Consider the following 13,237-nt stretch of genomic DNA (forward strand, 5'->3'; position numbering starts at 1 on the left):
AGTGGGCTATTGGTAGAATGTCCGCCCTGAGACTGGAAGGTTGTGGGTTCAAACCCCGGCCGAGTCATACCAAAGACTATAAAAATGGGACCCATTGCCTCCCTGCTTGGCACTCAGCATTAAGGGTTGGAATTGGGGGGTTAGATCACCAAATGATTCCCGAGCGCGGCACCGCTGCTGCTCACTGCTCCCCTCTCCCCCAGGGGATGGATCAAAATCACAATGATTGTCACACACACACATCTGGGTGTGATGAAATTTGTCCTCTGCATTTAACCCATCCCCGTTTAACTGAGTTATAGCCTAGACGTACGTCTAGGTAGCATATAGCCATATATGCTACCTAGACGTACTTTCAGACCAGAAAATGCTCATATAGGCTCTTTGTGATGACGTCATTAACAGGCAAAAGGGGAACAAATTTAAAAGATAGAACTTAATGACAAAGTGCCATCGGTGAATGATCGGGGTGTGAACCAGGGACTCATCATTCGGAGGAAATGTCGCTAACCATTCGACCCAACCTGTTGAGGTCGAATATGGATTTTCTTTGTAATGTTGAACATCTGAGGTGTAAAAGTCTACAATGACACTGAAGTACAAAGAAGCGAGTGTTATTTAACATATCTGCAATGGTCGAATGCATAAAGGTTTTGTCTTTCGTTCAGCCAATTCGCGTTCAATGCTTGGCCATCACTGTTTAATTTGTAAATGATGGACAGAGCGGGTCTCAAACCCGCATTGCCTGATCACCAGGCGAATATGTTACCTGTCAGCCGACATGCCGTCGTTTCGAGGTCGAATATTTGTTTCCAGTGTATGTCCACAGTATTAGCCCATTACAACTGCCGTGGGAGAGTGAGTTCCCACTGTCTTGTAGTTAGTTTCTGTCTCGTGATCAGGAAAACCGGGTTCGCGTTCTACACATTCCATATTTCTATGTAAATGGTCAATGTTACAGAAAGCAGAACTCGAACACGGGTCTCCTGAACACCATACCAAATATCATATATTTTTCCATGGAAATCTCGATTTTTATTTTTGAAGGTGTACCTCACAACCAACTGACAATCCCATGATTTTTTTGCACGTCAATTGTGAAAGGAACATTTTACAACAGCCATTAAGTACCGTCGCCACTTGGCATGGGTTTTCAGGGGCGATTGTGTCTACAGAATGCTAAATTAAGAATCCAATCACGGCTTACGACCATACTATCCTGAGTACGGCCGATCTCAGAAGCTAAGCAGGGTTTGGCTGGTTAGTACCTGGATGGGAGACTTCCTGGGAATACCAGGTGCTGTTAGCTTTTTTTTTTATTTTGCACTTCAATCAGCAAATTGTTACAACAGCCGTGATGAAAATTATTGACAGCTTTTTAAGTGGTAGCACCAATTTGGCGTCGCGACGTGCTGTGGGCTGTAAATGTCTTGAAAAGGGGAAAAACCCTACGTGGAAGCACAATGTGTTGTATTGGGTTCTTTTACAAATAAAGACTGCTGGTTTGAATTCACAGGGAGCCAGGCTCTTTATCACTGTACATAGTCCGCCCTCTAGCGGTAAAGAATGTTAACTGCAGTGCTATGGATGACACCACACAATATAGGTTTCAAACTAGGGTTGTAGTTTCCATGTCGGAGTTGAAACTAGGCTTGTAGTTCCCCAATGTCATACATCACGGGTACTGTAAAAATATGCTTTAATGATTGAAGTGCAAAAAAACAAAACCGCTTACAGCACCTGGTATGCCCAGTCGGTCCCCCAACCAAGTAGAAACCAGGCCCGACTCAACTTATCTTCCGAGATCGGACGAGGTCGGGCGTTCTCAGGGTAGCAGGGCTGTAAGCCATAAATGGCCGCAAAAGTTTGCATCTGCATGAAGATGCAGTCAGATTCAAATGCTCCCTGAATGATATTTCAGCATTCCCCTTTGAGAACCATTTGCAGTGCATGTAAAGACAAAATCTAATTTTGCAATTGTGAGGGAGAAAAGGGGTGATGGTGTGCTGGTGGCTAATGTCTTCAAATTGGATGATGCCCGTCATGTTTTTGAGAAGCTGGTCGCATTATTGTGACAGAGCGGTCGCTAAAATTTAGAAAATATTTTTAAAGTCCTAATGGACTTTCCAAAATTTAAGTGGACCTCTGCGCAGGGAGCTTACCGTGTTTTTCCATGCATAATGCGCAAAATTTAACTAATTTATTGTCCTAAAATATGGGGTGCGCATTATGCATGGGTACAACAATTTTTGAAGAAAATCTCCCTCGAAATAAAACTTGAAATCACACCTTTCTTCTTGTTTGTTGTCAATCGCGCATCGCATTCAGCCATCCTGCCCAACACACTTAGTCAGTAAAATTCATAATTGACGACACATCGTTTGATGCGATGATGCAATCCTTGATGGTGTGTTATTGTCAAATATTGTTTGTTTTTTAATCTCCATCGCAAACCGGATATCATACGGAGGCCGCCATTACAGATGCGCAGAACGGATGCGCAAGACACGTCAGCTATATAAAGAGCGAGAGTTCAGTTCTCTACCTAAATGCATATTACAGGTAATATTTTATTTCACAACACTTTGCCTTGTTCCTTTCTTCTCTGCTCTCTCTCTCGTGTAACGTCAGAGATCCAACTTGGTGTCGTGGAGCCACGCCAGCATCTCTGGTCCCAGGTCGAAGAGGCCGGCCTCTGAGGGTGGTCTATATAGGGGGCAGGTGTTGATGATGTGGTCGGCTGTCTGCTCGGGGGCTCCACACTCGCATGTCCCACTGTCCGCCAGTCCCCACTGCCGCATAGACGTGTTGAAGCGCCCAACACCAGTTCTTAAGCGGTTCAGTGTGGTCCACTGCTGGCGAGGTAGTTCGTCTCCTCCTATGGCGCCGTCTCCTGGTTCCCAGACATAACGGTGCATGAGGGAGGGGCCAGCTGCCTCCCACTCCTGCTTCCAAGCTGCTGCCAGCCAGGCATCTCTGGAGATGTCTTCAGGGATGGAATTGAGCATCTCTTGTGCTGCCATGTTGTAGGGGTGGCGTGCCTTGAGTCTGCTTGGTGGAGCTGGAGTTGTAGTGTTGTGCAAGATGTGCCAGTTGTTATTTTTTGCCTTCCTGGCGTGAACGAGGGTGGCAGCCTCTCGCCGAAGGTTGGCCGGTGCTATTCCCGCGAGGACAGGCAGGAGGGACACAGGGGTGGGTTTCAGGCATCCTGTTATGGTTCGGAGGGCGTTGTTAATTGCCACATCCACCTTTTTGGCATGGGGGCTTCTGTTCCAAACTGGAGCACAGTACTCTGCTGCAGAGAAGACCAGCGCTTGGGTTGATATCTGCAAGATCTTAGCAGAGGCTCCCCACGTTGTTCCAGCAAGGCGGCGGATCAGTGCAAGCCTGGATGTCACCTTTGCCTTCAGATCTTCTCTGCTGTTCACTTCAAACACGCTCCATACGAACGCAATGCTCTCGTATCAGACGCTTGCTCGATCACCTGCTCGTTTGCTGTCACAATGTACCCTACACAAATCCGAAACATTTCTTCGCTATCGAGTTTGCTACCGCATGCGCAGTGATACTGACCGGCAGAATAACATCCGGTTGTTCCCAAAGATGATCTTTTTTCTGAAATAATTTTACGTTTACGGACTTAAGTAAGAGTAAAAATTTGGGTGCGTATTATACATGGGTACAGGCTTTTTTCCAGCATCGACATGCCATTTTTAGGGTGCGTATTATGCACGGGGGCGCATTATGCATGGAAAAACACGGTAATTTGATCCGATCACGCAACCGCAGCGCGCCGGGCGCTCACTGTCGCATTGCTTTAGGAGCGTCTTTGTGTTTTAGGATGGCTTTACTGCTCCCACTTGCTTCCTTTGGAGGCATGATTAAAGTTGATGCAATCCTCAGAGTAACAAGAACGTAATAACGAACGGAGTCAGTTGGCATGCGGGTCCTCTCGGCTCATCTCGCGAGGTTCGACAACCGAATTTCGTCCGACATCCGAAGCAAACAATCTCGAATTTTTTGTCGAATACGATTTGTTCGAGAACCGGGACGTTCGAAAACCGAGGCTACACTGTATTTCCTCTTTTTTTTTTGGTGTAAAGAAGCACAAGAACATGTGCATGATACCTGTGCCTACACCTTACAAACTAAGGAGAGTGCTATTAAATATGTAAAGCAGAAAGTATTCACATGTCCTGTAAATGTTGAAACTTCATACATGAAACACACGTACACATACAATACGTATTGAACATTCATGGAGTTGCATGAACAGTAGAAATCCACCATAATGTTTTGTGAAGTTGCTGACTAACATTAAATCGCACACTTTTTCAATCACCACAGTAAGGATTCATCTTCACAGAGCTGTATTTTTTCAATGCAAACAGTATCTAAGGCAAGGGTCTCAAACTCCAGTCCTCGGGGGCCGCATTCCTACATGTTTTCCAAGTTTCCCTCGTTAAACACACCTGATTCATTATCAGGCTCCTGCAGAACGTGAGGATGAACTGATCATTTGAATCAGCTGTGTTTAACGAGGGAAACTTGGAAAACATGGAGGAATGCGGCCCCGAGGACTGGAGTTTGAGACCCCTGCTCTAAGGCAGCATTTTAAAGGTATTAGTCTAGTCTGGACTTGTTTTTGTACCAGATACTTGGCATCTTTTGGCCTGTACAAGTGCATCAATACTGGGTGCCATGTCCTGACGAGCTGTCACTTTCAGAATGTAATTTAAGTGCTTGTTTGTGAGCCTTGAACGCATTTTTGTTGTATCGATATTAATTACTGAGAAAATTTGTTCACCAAAGTAGGTTGTCCCAAACATGCACAAAATTTTAGCAGCCAGGGCTGTTAATTTGGAGTACCCTGGTAGTAGATACTGATAAAATTTGTTCAGACCTACAGAGGCAAATTTGCCCTTCAAATCTGCATGTCTTCAGCTGTTGTGGTGTCCATCATTGGCACCAACTCAAGAAACTCTTCAGTAACAGTCAATGTCTCATCAACTCCACGAATAAATAAGGCCAGTTGTGCCACGTCTGCGATGTCGGTGCTTGTCAATTGCAACAGAAAATGCAATAAATGACTTGACCCTGTTTCAATTGGCTGTCTAAATCTGCCAATAGGTCCTCTCTGCTATAGTATTCCTCGTCAGGCTGATATTAGGAAAAGCTTGTCGCTTCTCGGGACGTATCAGTTCAGCCGCCTTCATCATGCATCGTTTAACAAAGTCACCATCGGAATACAGCTTTGATGCTCATGCTATTTCGCTGGCAATTAGGTAGCTGGTTTTTACCGCTGCTTCACTGACTTGTCGGCTCTGGATGAAAGCTGACTGCTGTTTCCTCAGACCCGCCTGCAATTCGTTGATCAGTTGTCCTTGCAAGCCATCATATTTTTCGCTGTGAAGAGTCTCTTAGTGACGTTGAATATTATTTTCCTTCAATACCGAAACTTGTTGCAAATGCACAAAGGTTTTCTGTGCATTTCTATAAATAAATAGGACGTGGTCCATTTTTCATTGAAAATTCTACACTCCGTATCTACTTTTCTCCGTTTGGATAATGACATTTTGGCTAATGAGGGTGTAGGGGAGGGGTAGAGACCAGGGTAGAAACAGCATCTTAACAAGCAGCAATTGGCGCATTGCTACCGTCTGCTGTGTTGGGTCTGTCTTCTCTGATCAAAACAATGTTGTCTTCCACTCTGATCAAAACAGTGTGCCCCATAGCGGATAATCCATGAATTGCATATTATTAAAAATATTAATTCCGTGTCTTTTATGCATTTTTTCACTTTTAAAATATCCTGCGGGCCTGATCAAACGTGGGCCTGGTCGAACCTCCTTGTGGGCTGGTTCTGGCCCGCGGGCCGTACGTTTGACACCCCTAGGCCCTAGGGCAGCGGTGGCCAACCCGCGGCTCGCGAGCCGCATGCGGCTCTTTGGCTGGTTTCATGCGGCTCTTTTACGTTCATATCAACATTTGTGTTTATTTTTCGTGCGTATTTTCTTCGCTTGGGTTCAATATGGTATTTTGGTCAAACGCGCATGCGCATGAGGTGAAATCCCGCAAAGGAGGAGGGACAAACAGAGCGATTGGTTTTGCTGGCTTTTTAATGAATGGCGACTGTGACTACAGGGGCCCATTAGGTCCAGAAAAGCTGACAAGACGCTTGCCAAAATGGCAAGGAAAAAATGCACAGCTAAACGAATATATGACGATGAACACAGGACGTTTTTAACAGAGTTAAAGTTGTTTTTTGTTGAACGCTATGGCAAGCCATTCTGCCTGATATGTCGGACGTCATTGGCGCATTTAAAAGCTTCAAATGGTCAGCGGCACTTCAACTCACTTCATGCCAATATCTATAAGGACTTTGCAAAAGGGACTGAATTTCGCGAATTTTTTTGTTCGAATTCCGATTTGTTCGAGAACCGGGACGTTCGAAAACCGAGGTTTGACTGTACTCCCAGACTTCCCTGCCACTTGTGCGCTGTACAGAAAGCCAATTATGGGACTAAATTGGAATAGCTGGTCTCTGGACACTGGAAAAACTGGTTTCAGATACCCAGCAATTGACACATTAGCAATTAAAAAAAAAGAAAAAAAAAAAAAAGAATTCAAAACTTCTGGCTCCCACACCAGCATATGCCTGCCATGGTCTGGACCTTGTGGTTCCATGGTGTAATGGTTAGCACACTGGACTCTGAATCCACTGATCCGAGTTCAAGTCTCAGTGGAACCTCAACCTTTTTGGCATTTACCTATTCCTATCTATACTGCTTGTGAGCTGCTCTATAAAACCATATACGTAACTTCCATGAAATAATGGCATGAGTTCCATAGTGTAGTGGTAAGTGCTTTGGACTCTCACCCCAGCGACCCGAGTTCAAGTCTCAGTGGAACCTCAACTATTTTGGCATTTGCCTATTCCTATATATGCTTGTGAGCTGCTCCATAAAACCATATACGTAACTTCCATGAAACAATGGTGCGGTTTCCATGCTGTAGTGGTTAGGCTGTGGACTCTCACCCCAGCGACCTGAGTTCAAGTCTCCGTGGGACCTCAACTTTTTTGGCATTTACCTATTCCCATGTATGCTATTTGCTTGTGAGCTGCTCCATAAAACCATATAGGTAACCTTCATGTATTAATGGTGTGGGTTCCATGGTGTAGTGGGTAGTGCTGTGGACTCTCACCCCAGTGACCTGAGTTCAAGTCTCAGTGGAACCTTACGCATTTACCTATTCCTATCTATACTTGCTTGTGAGCTGCCCCATAAAACCATATAGGTAGCTTCCATGAAGTAATGCCGTGGGTTCCATACTGTAGTGGTTTGTGCTGTGGACTCTCACCCCAGCGACTTGAGTTCAAGTCTCAGTGGAACCTCAACTATTTTGGCATTTACCTATTCCCATGTATGCTATTTGCTTGTGAGCTGCTCCATAAAACCATATACGTAACTTCCATGAAGCAATGGTGTGGTTTCCATACTGTAGTGGTTAGTGCTCTGTACTCTCACCCCAGCGACCTGAGTTCAAGTCTCAGTGGAACCTCAACTATTTTGGCATTTACCTATTCCTATCTATTCTGGCTTGTGAGCTGCTCCATAAAACCATATACGTAACTTCCATGAAATAATGTCGTGCGTTCCATAGTGTAGTGGTTAGTGCTCTGGATTCCCACCCCAGTGACCGGAGTTCAAGTCTCAGTGGAACATCAACTATTTTGGCATTTACCTATTCCTATGTATATATACTATTTGCTTGTGAGCTGGTCCATAAAACCATATACGTATCTTCCATGAAGTAATGCCGTGGGTTCCATACTGTAGTGGTTTGTGCTGTGGACTCTCACCCCAGCGACTTGAGTTCAAGTCTCAGTGGAACCTCAACTATTTTGGCATTTACCTATTCCCATGTATGCTATTTGCTTGTGAGCTGCTCTATAAAACCATATAGGTAACTTCCATGGAATAATGGTGTGCGTTCCATAGTGTAGTGGTTAATGCTCTGGTCTCTCACCCCAGTGACCTGAGTTCAAGTCTCAGTGGAACCTCAACTATTTTGACATTTACCTATTCCTATCTATGCTATTTGCTTGTGAGCTGCTCCATAAAACCATATAGCTAACTTCCATGGATTAATGGTGTGGGTTACATACTCTAGTGGTTAGTGCTCTGGACTCTCACCCCAGCGACCAGAGTTCAAGTCTCAGTGGAACCTGAAGTATTTTGGCATTTACCTATTCCTATCTAGAGACTAGACTTAGACTTAGACTTAGACAGAACTTTATTGTCATTTTGTCAACACTAGGTGTGTACAAAACGAAATTTCGTTGCATACGGCTTTCAGCAATGTAGAGGTATTTCGGCTGGTTAAAAAAAAAAGTGACATTCTATATAAAAATATGAGATAAGATAATTATAAAGTACAAAGTGCAGCAGTGATAAAGTATGTGAACAGTGCAGGAGACAAAAACAGTATTTACAAGTGTGCAGAGGAATGCTACGTTTGAATGTTCAGCAGTCTGACGACAGCAGGGAAAAAACTATTGCAGAACCTGGTGGACCTGCAGCGGATGCTGCGAAACCTCTTCCCAGAGGGCAGCAGGGAGAACAGTCCATGGTGGGGGTGTGATGGGTCACTGATAATATTTCGGGCTCGGGACACGCAGCGCTGGGATGACAAGTCCTGAATGGAGGGAAGAGGAGCCCCGATGATCCTCTCTGCTGTCCTCACCACTCTCCTCAAGTTCTTCCAATCGGAGGCGCTGCAACCTCCACACCACACCGAGAGACAGCTTGTCAGAATGCTCTCTATGGTGCTTCGGTAGAACGTCCTCATGATGGGTGGGGGCAGGTGGGCTCTCCTCATCCTCCGCAGGAAGTACAAGCGCTTCTGTGCCCTCTTGACCAGTGTTGTGGTGTTCACAGTCCAGGTGAGGTCGTCTGTGATGTGGACTCCCAGGAATTTAGTGCTGCTGACCACCTCCACAGCTGAGCTGTTGATGATCAGTGGAGCGTGGTGAGGCTGGTTCTTCCTGAAGTCGACGATGATCTCCTTCGTCTTCTCCACATTCAGGATCAGGCTATTTTCTCTGCACCAGCCCACCAACTGCTCCACCTCCTCTCTGTAGTCCAGGTCGTTGTTGTCCCTGATGAGGCCCACCACCGTTGTGTCGTCTGCAAACTTCACGATGTGATTGGTGGTGAACCTGGGGGCGCAGTCGTGTGTCATCAGGGTGAACAGCAGGGGGCTCAGGACGCAGCCCTGAGGGGAGCCTGTGCTGAGGGTGATGACATCGGAGGTGTTCTGTCCGACCCGGACTGACTGATGTCTGTTGGTGAGGAAGTCTAGCAGCCAGTTCCGAAGGGGGGTGCTGAAGCCCAGGTGTTCCAGTTTTTCCACCAGATGTTGTGGAATGATGGTATTAAACGCTGAGCTGAAGTCCAGGAACAGCAACCGCACGTGGGTGTTCCTCTCCTCCAGGTGAGCCAGGCTCAGGTGAAGAACGGAGGAGATGGCATCCTCAGTGGAGCGGTTCTGCCGGTAGGCAAACTGGAACGGATCGAATGTTGGGGGGAGTCTGGAGACGATGTGATCTTTGAGCAGCCTTTCGAAGCACTTCATCATGATGGGAGTCAGTGCCACAGGTCTGTAGTCATTCCATGAGGTGATTTGAGGTTTCTTCGGCACCGGAATGATGGAGGCAGCCTTGAAGCACACTGGCACTTTGGCTTGCTCCATAAAACCATATAGGTAACATCCATGAAGTAATGGCGTGGGTTCCGTAGTGTAGTGGTTAGTGCTCTGTACTCTCACCCCAGCGACCTGAGTTCAAATCCCAGTGGGACCAAAAATATCTTATCCTTGAAAAATTTGCAACAGAGTTGCTCGTGTGCTCCCCCATAAAACCATATGCTAGAGTTAGGGTTGGTGTTAGGGCTAGGGTTAGGGTTAAGGTTAGAGCTAGGGTTAAGGTTAGAGCTAGAGCTAGGGTTAGGACTCTCACCCCAGCGACCTGAGTTCAAAAAAACTCGACCTGAGTGGAAAAAAATGGCCAAAAAGAAAGGTGAGGGGTTAGAGCTAGGGTTAGGAATAGGGTAAGAGCTAGGGTTGGGTTAGGGTTAAGGTTAGAGCCAGGGTTAGGGTAAGAGGTAGGGTTAAGGTTAGAGCTAGGGCTAGGGTTAGGACTCTCACTTGGAAAAAATGGCCAAAAAGAAAGGTGAGGGGTAAAAGCTAGGGTTAGGATTACGGTAAGGGTTAGGGTTAGAGCTAGGGTTGGGTTAGGGTTAGGGTTAAGGTTAGAGGTAGGGTTAAGGTTTGAGCTAGGGTTAGGGTAAGAGGTAGGGTTAAGGTTAGAGCTAGGGCTAGGGTTAGGACTCTCACCCCAGCGACCTGAGTTCAAGTCTCAGTGGAAAAAAATGGCCAAAAAGAAAGGTGAGGGGTTAGAGCTAGGGTTAGGGTTAGGAATAGGGTAAGAGCTCGGGTTAGGGTAAGAGTTAGGGTTAGGGTTAGTAAAGTTTAGACCTTTATTCAATCATAGTTGAATTTTGTGATAAAATGGAAATTAACCCATCCTTTCTCATGTGAGTTACAGGTCATTGCTAAACTTGATTATATGTGAGATGTTTGTGTACATCTATTTTTAAATAGGGGTAATGTACATGACACATCTACCTCAAAAGAGAGAGAAAAAAATTGCACTAGATTAACCTATTAGTGAATATGCAAATTCATACATTGACACACCAAGGCAGATACTATTCTTATACGGCTTGCATTTGGTTTTTTTACACACTATATATTTCCAAATTTATTTATATCATCTTTGTTTGTCTATGTGTAGCACGTTATCAAAGCAAATTCCCCATACATGTAAAACACTGTCTGAAAAAAGTTTTTTTCTGATTTTTATTTTTTATTTTCCCTGATTTTGCAACAACTTGTATCTGTTCTTAATGGTTTTGTCAGAGAAATGGTCCATCCCAATGTGCTGCCTGTGCAACCTCTGTAGGGGCCAGGAATTGCTTCATCTACCAGCAGTGACACTCTGGTCAAATGCAAAACTGCTTAAAAGTAGTCAAGAAAATGAGAGACCTCTTTCCCCCACCTCCAAAACTGGGGCCATTCTAATATTGCCCTTTTGTGCATCTATTTTTAATTTTGTTAATATGAAAACAGCTGACACTGAAGACCACCTAGCAACTTAAATGACTGGATTAATATCCCAGATAATAACTGATTTACTTATGTCTATTGTGGGCTCATCACCGTTGACAAAGATAGTTGACTTTTTAAAATATCTCATTTAAATTATTTTGTCGGACTATTGTACATAAAGTGAATGTATTCTTTATGCAGTCTTGTTCTAATTAAGTTGTCAACTAAAAAGTGCTCTTCTTATGCCCTTAGGTAAAGAAAAAGTTGTGAAAAGAAGCTGGACCCCAGAGGAATGTGCTGCAGTAAATAAACATTTAAGGAAGTATATATTGACAAATCAGGTTCCTGGTAAGTTTGACTGCGAGAGATGCATTGCTGCAGAACCACAAGCACTGAGTAACAGAGACTGGAAAGCTGTTAAGTACTTTGTCAAAAATAGAATAACTACCATGAGGAGAAAATATGAGTGAAAGAGCTTCCCTTAACAGAGGTAGAAACACATGGCTGGTCCTGTTTCACCATTTGTTCACTATTTGTCATGTGTGTATAGGTGGACCTCTTAAGGTTGAAATATTAAAAGCGAGCCCCATAACTGACTAAAAATCTCATGTGTGTAAAGGTGGACCCCGCAAAGCCTGAAGGTTAGAAACAGGCCCCACATGTGACTGAAAAACTGACATGTAAAATAAAGTTTTGAATTGAGTGTTTATTGAAAGTGATTTTTAGTAACAAGATTTTTTTTTAGACTTGCCTGATTTTTTTCATAGTTCTTGGACCACTAGAAAGGGTGGACCCCACAACTCAGTAAAGTACTTTGGGTCCTGCAGAGGGAGGTTAACAAGGATGTGTGTGTGTGTGTGTGTGCGTCCGTGTTTGTGTGTGTGTGGGGGGGGGGGGGTGTTCATGTGTGCTCATGTGTATGATGTGGCTCTTTGCGATGACACAGTAAAAAATGTGGCTCCTAGTCTCTGACTGGTTGGCCACCCCTGCCCTAGGGGAAAGGGCACCCAAACATTATCACCCCGCCCAGAGAGTTGCAAGGGTTCTAGCCAGAATTGTCATGCTGGCTCATCAAATCGGCAGAGGTACTGACACGGGAAGGGGCTGCACTGCTTGGGCGACCTTCCTGACCCGAAAGGTGATCTCACCTCTAGGGTGCTTGTGTAGTTGTCTCCGCCACGAATGTGCATCCCGACTAAGTGATCACTTGATTGGGTTTGTACCGCTGTGTGATCGGTTTCCACAGGAAACGGGCACAGTGGTGTCTCATAATGATTACAATTGCGGATTGTGGCCGATAGCATATATGGTGCAGATGAGGAATCCGCAGACATGCAGTGCTCAGGTTAGATGGCATCTTGACGAGCAAGTTTAAAACTCGAAAAGCCGCGCCGGCGCCACAGGACAGTAGCCAAATGCCTCATCATCTAATTAGTGACGCGCATGAATGGATGAACGAGATTCCCACTGTCCCTACCAACCATCTAGCGAAACCACAGCCAAGGGAAAAGGCTTGGCAGAATTAGCGGGGAAAGAAGACTCTGCTGAGCTTGACTCTTGTCTGGCACTGTGAAGAGACATGAGGGGTGTAGAATAAGTGGGAGGACGCACCACCAAAAACGGACCTCAACACTCCGCGGTCGCGGCCGCAGGTGAAATACCACTACTTTTATCGTTTCCTCACTTACGTGATGACGAGCGACCCTAATTTTAATTTTTTATTAGATGTATTAAGTTTGTTTTATTGTTGTTATTGTTGTATGAATAAGAAGGGTGGTATTGGTGTTTGTGACTGCAGTAAACAGGCCAGGTTGCATCATGTCAGATTTTTAATACAAATGAAATCATTCTCCATTTTATCTTTTTTATTTCAACTTCAGACGCAACAAATTACTTTATAATCACAATATAATGAGCCATAGTCTGTTTGATTTATGAGTCGTAGTCTTCAGCGGGCAACTTATGATTGATTTTATGACACAATGCTTCGGGCCAGTTTAAATTTAGACGTGGGCCGCATTTGGCCCGCGGGCCGGAATTTGGTCCATATATAAGGCGCACCGGA

General features: G+C 45.0%; 1 long non-coding RNA gene, 1 other non-coding gene and 1 pseudogene across 2 annotated transcripts; 2 read left to right on the forward strand and 1 right to left on the reverse strand.

The window, feature by feature from the left end:
- Window positions 1-1,728: 1,728 nt before the first annotated feature.
- Window positions 1,729-1,847, reverse strand: LOC119119854 (annotated as a pseudogene).
- Window positions 1,848-5,531: 3,684 nt separating this feature from the next.
- LOC119137817 lies at window positions 5,532-12,784 on the forward strand. The gene is made up of 3 exons (XR_005100997.1): window positions 5,532-5,543; window positions 9,236-9,250; window positions 12,581-12,784. It is a non-coding gene; the product is annotated as an uncharacterized LOC119137817 (long non-coding RNA).
- On the forward strand, window positions 6,680-6,751 carry trnaq-cug. Its single transcript has one exon. It is a non-coding gene; the product is annotated as a tRNA-Gln (tRNA).
- Window positions 12,785-13,237: the final 453 nt, after the last annotated feature.

Source organism: Syngnathus acus, chromosome 2, assembly GCF_901709675.1.
Source record: "Syngnathus acus chromosome 2, fSynAcu1.2, whole genome shotgun sequence".
Lineage (NCBI taxonomy): Eukaryota > Metazoa > Chordata > Actinopteri > Syngnathiformes > Syngnathidae > Syngnathus > Syngnathus acus.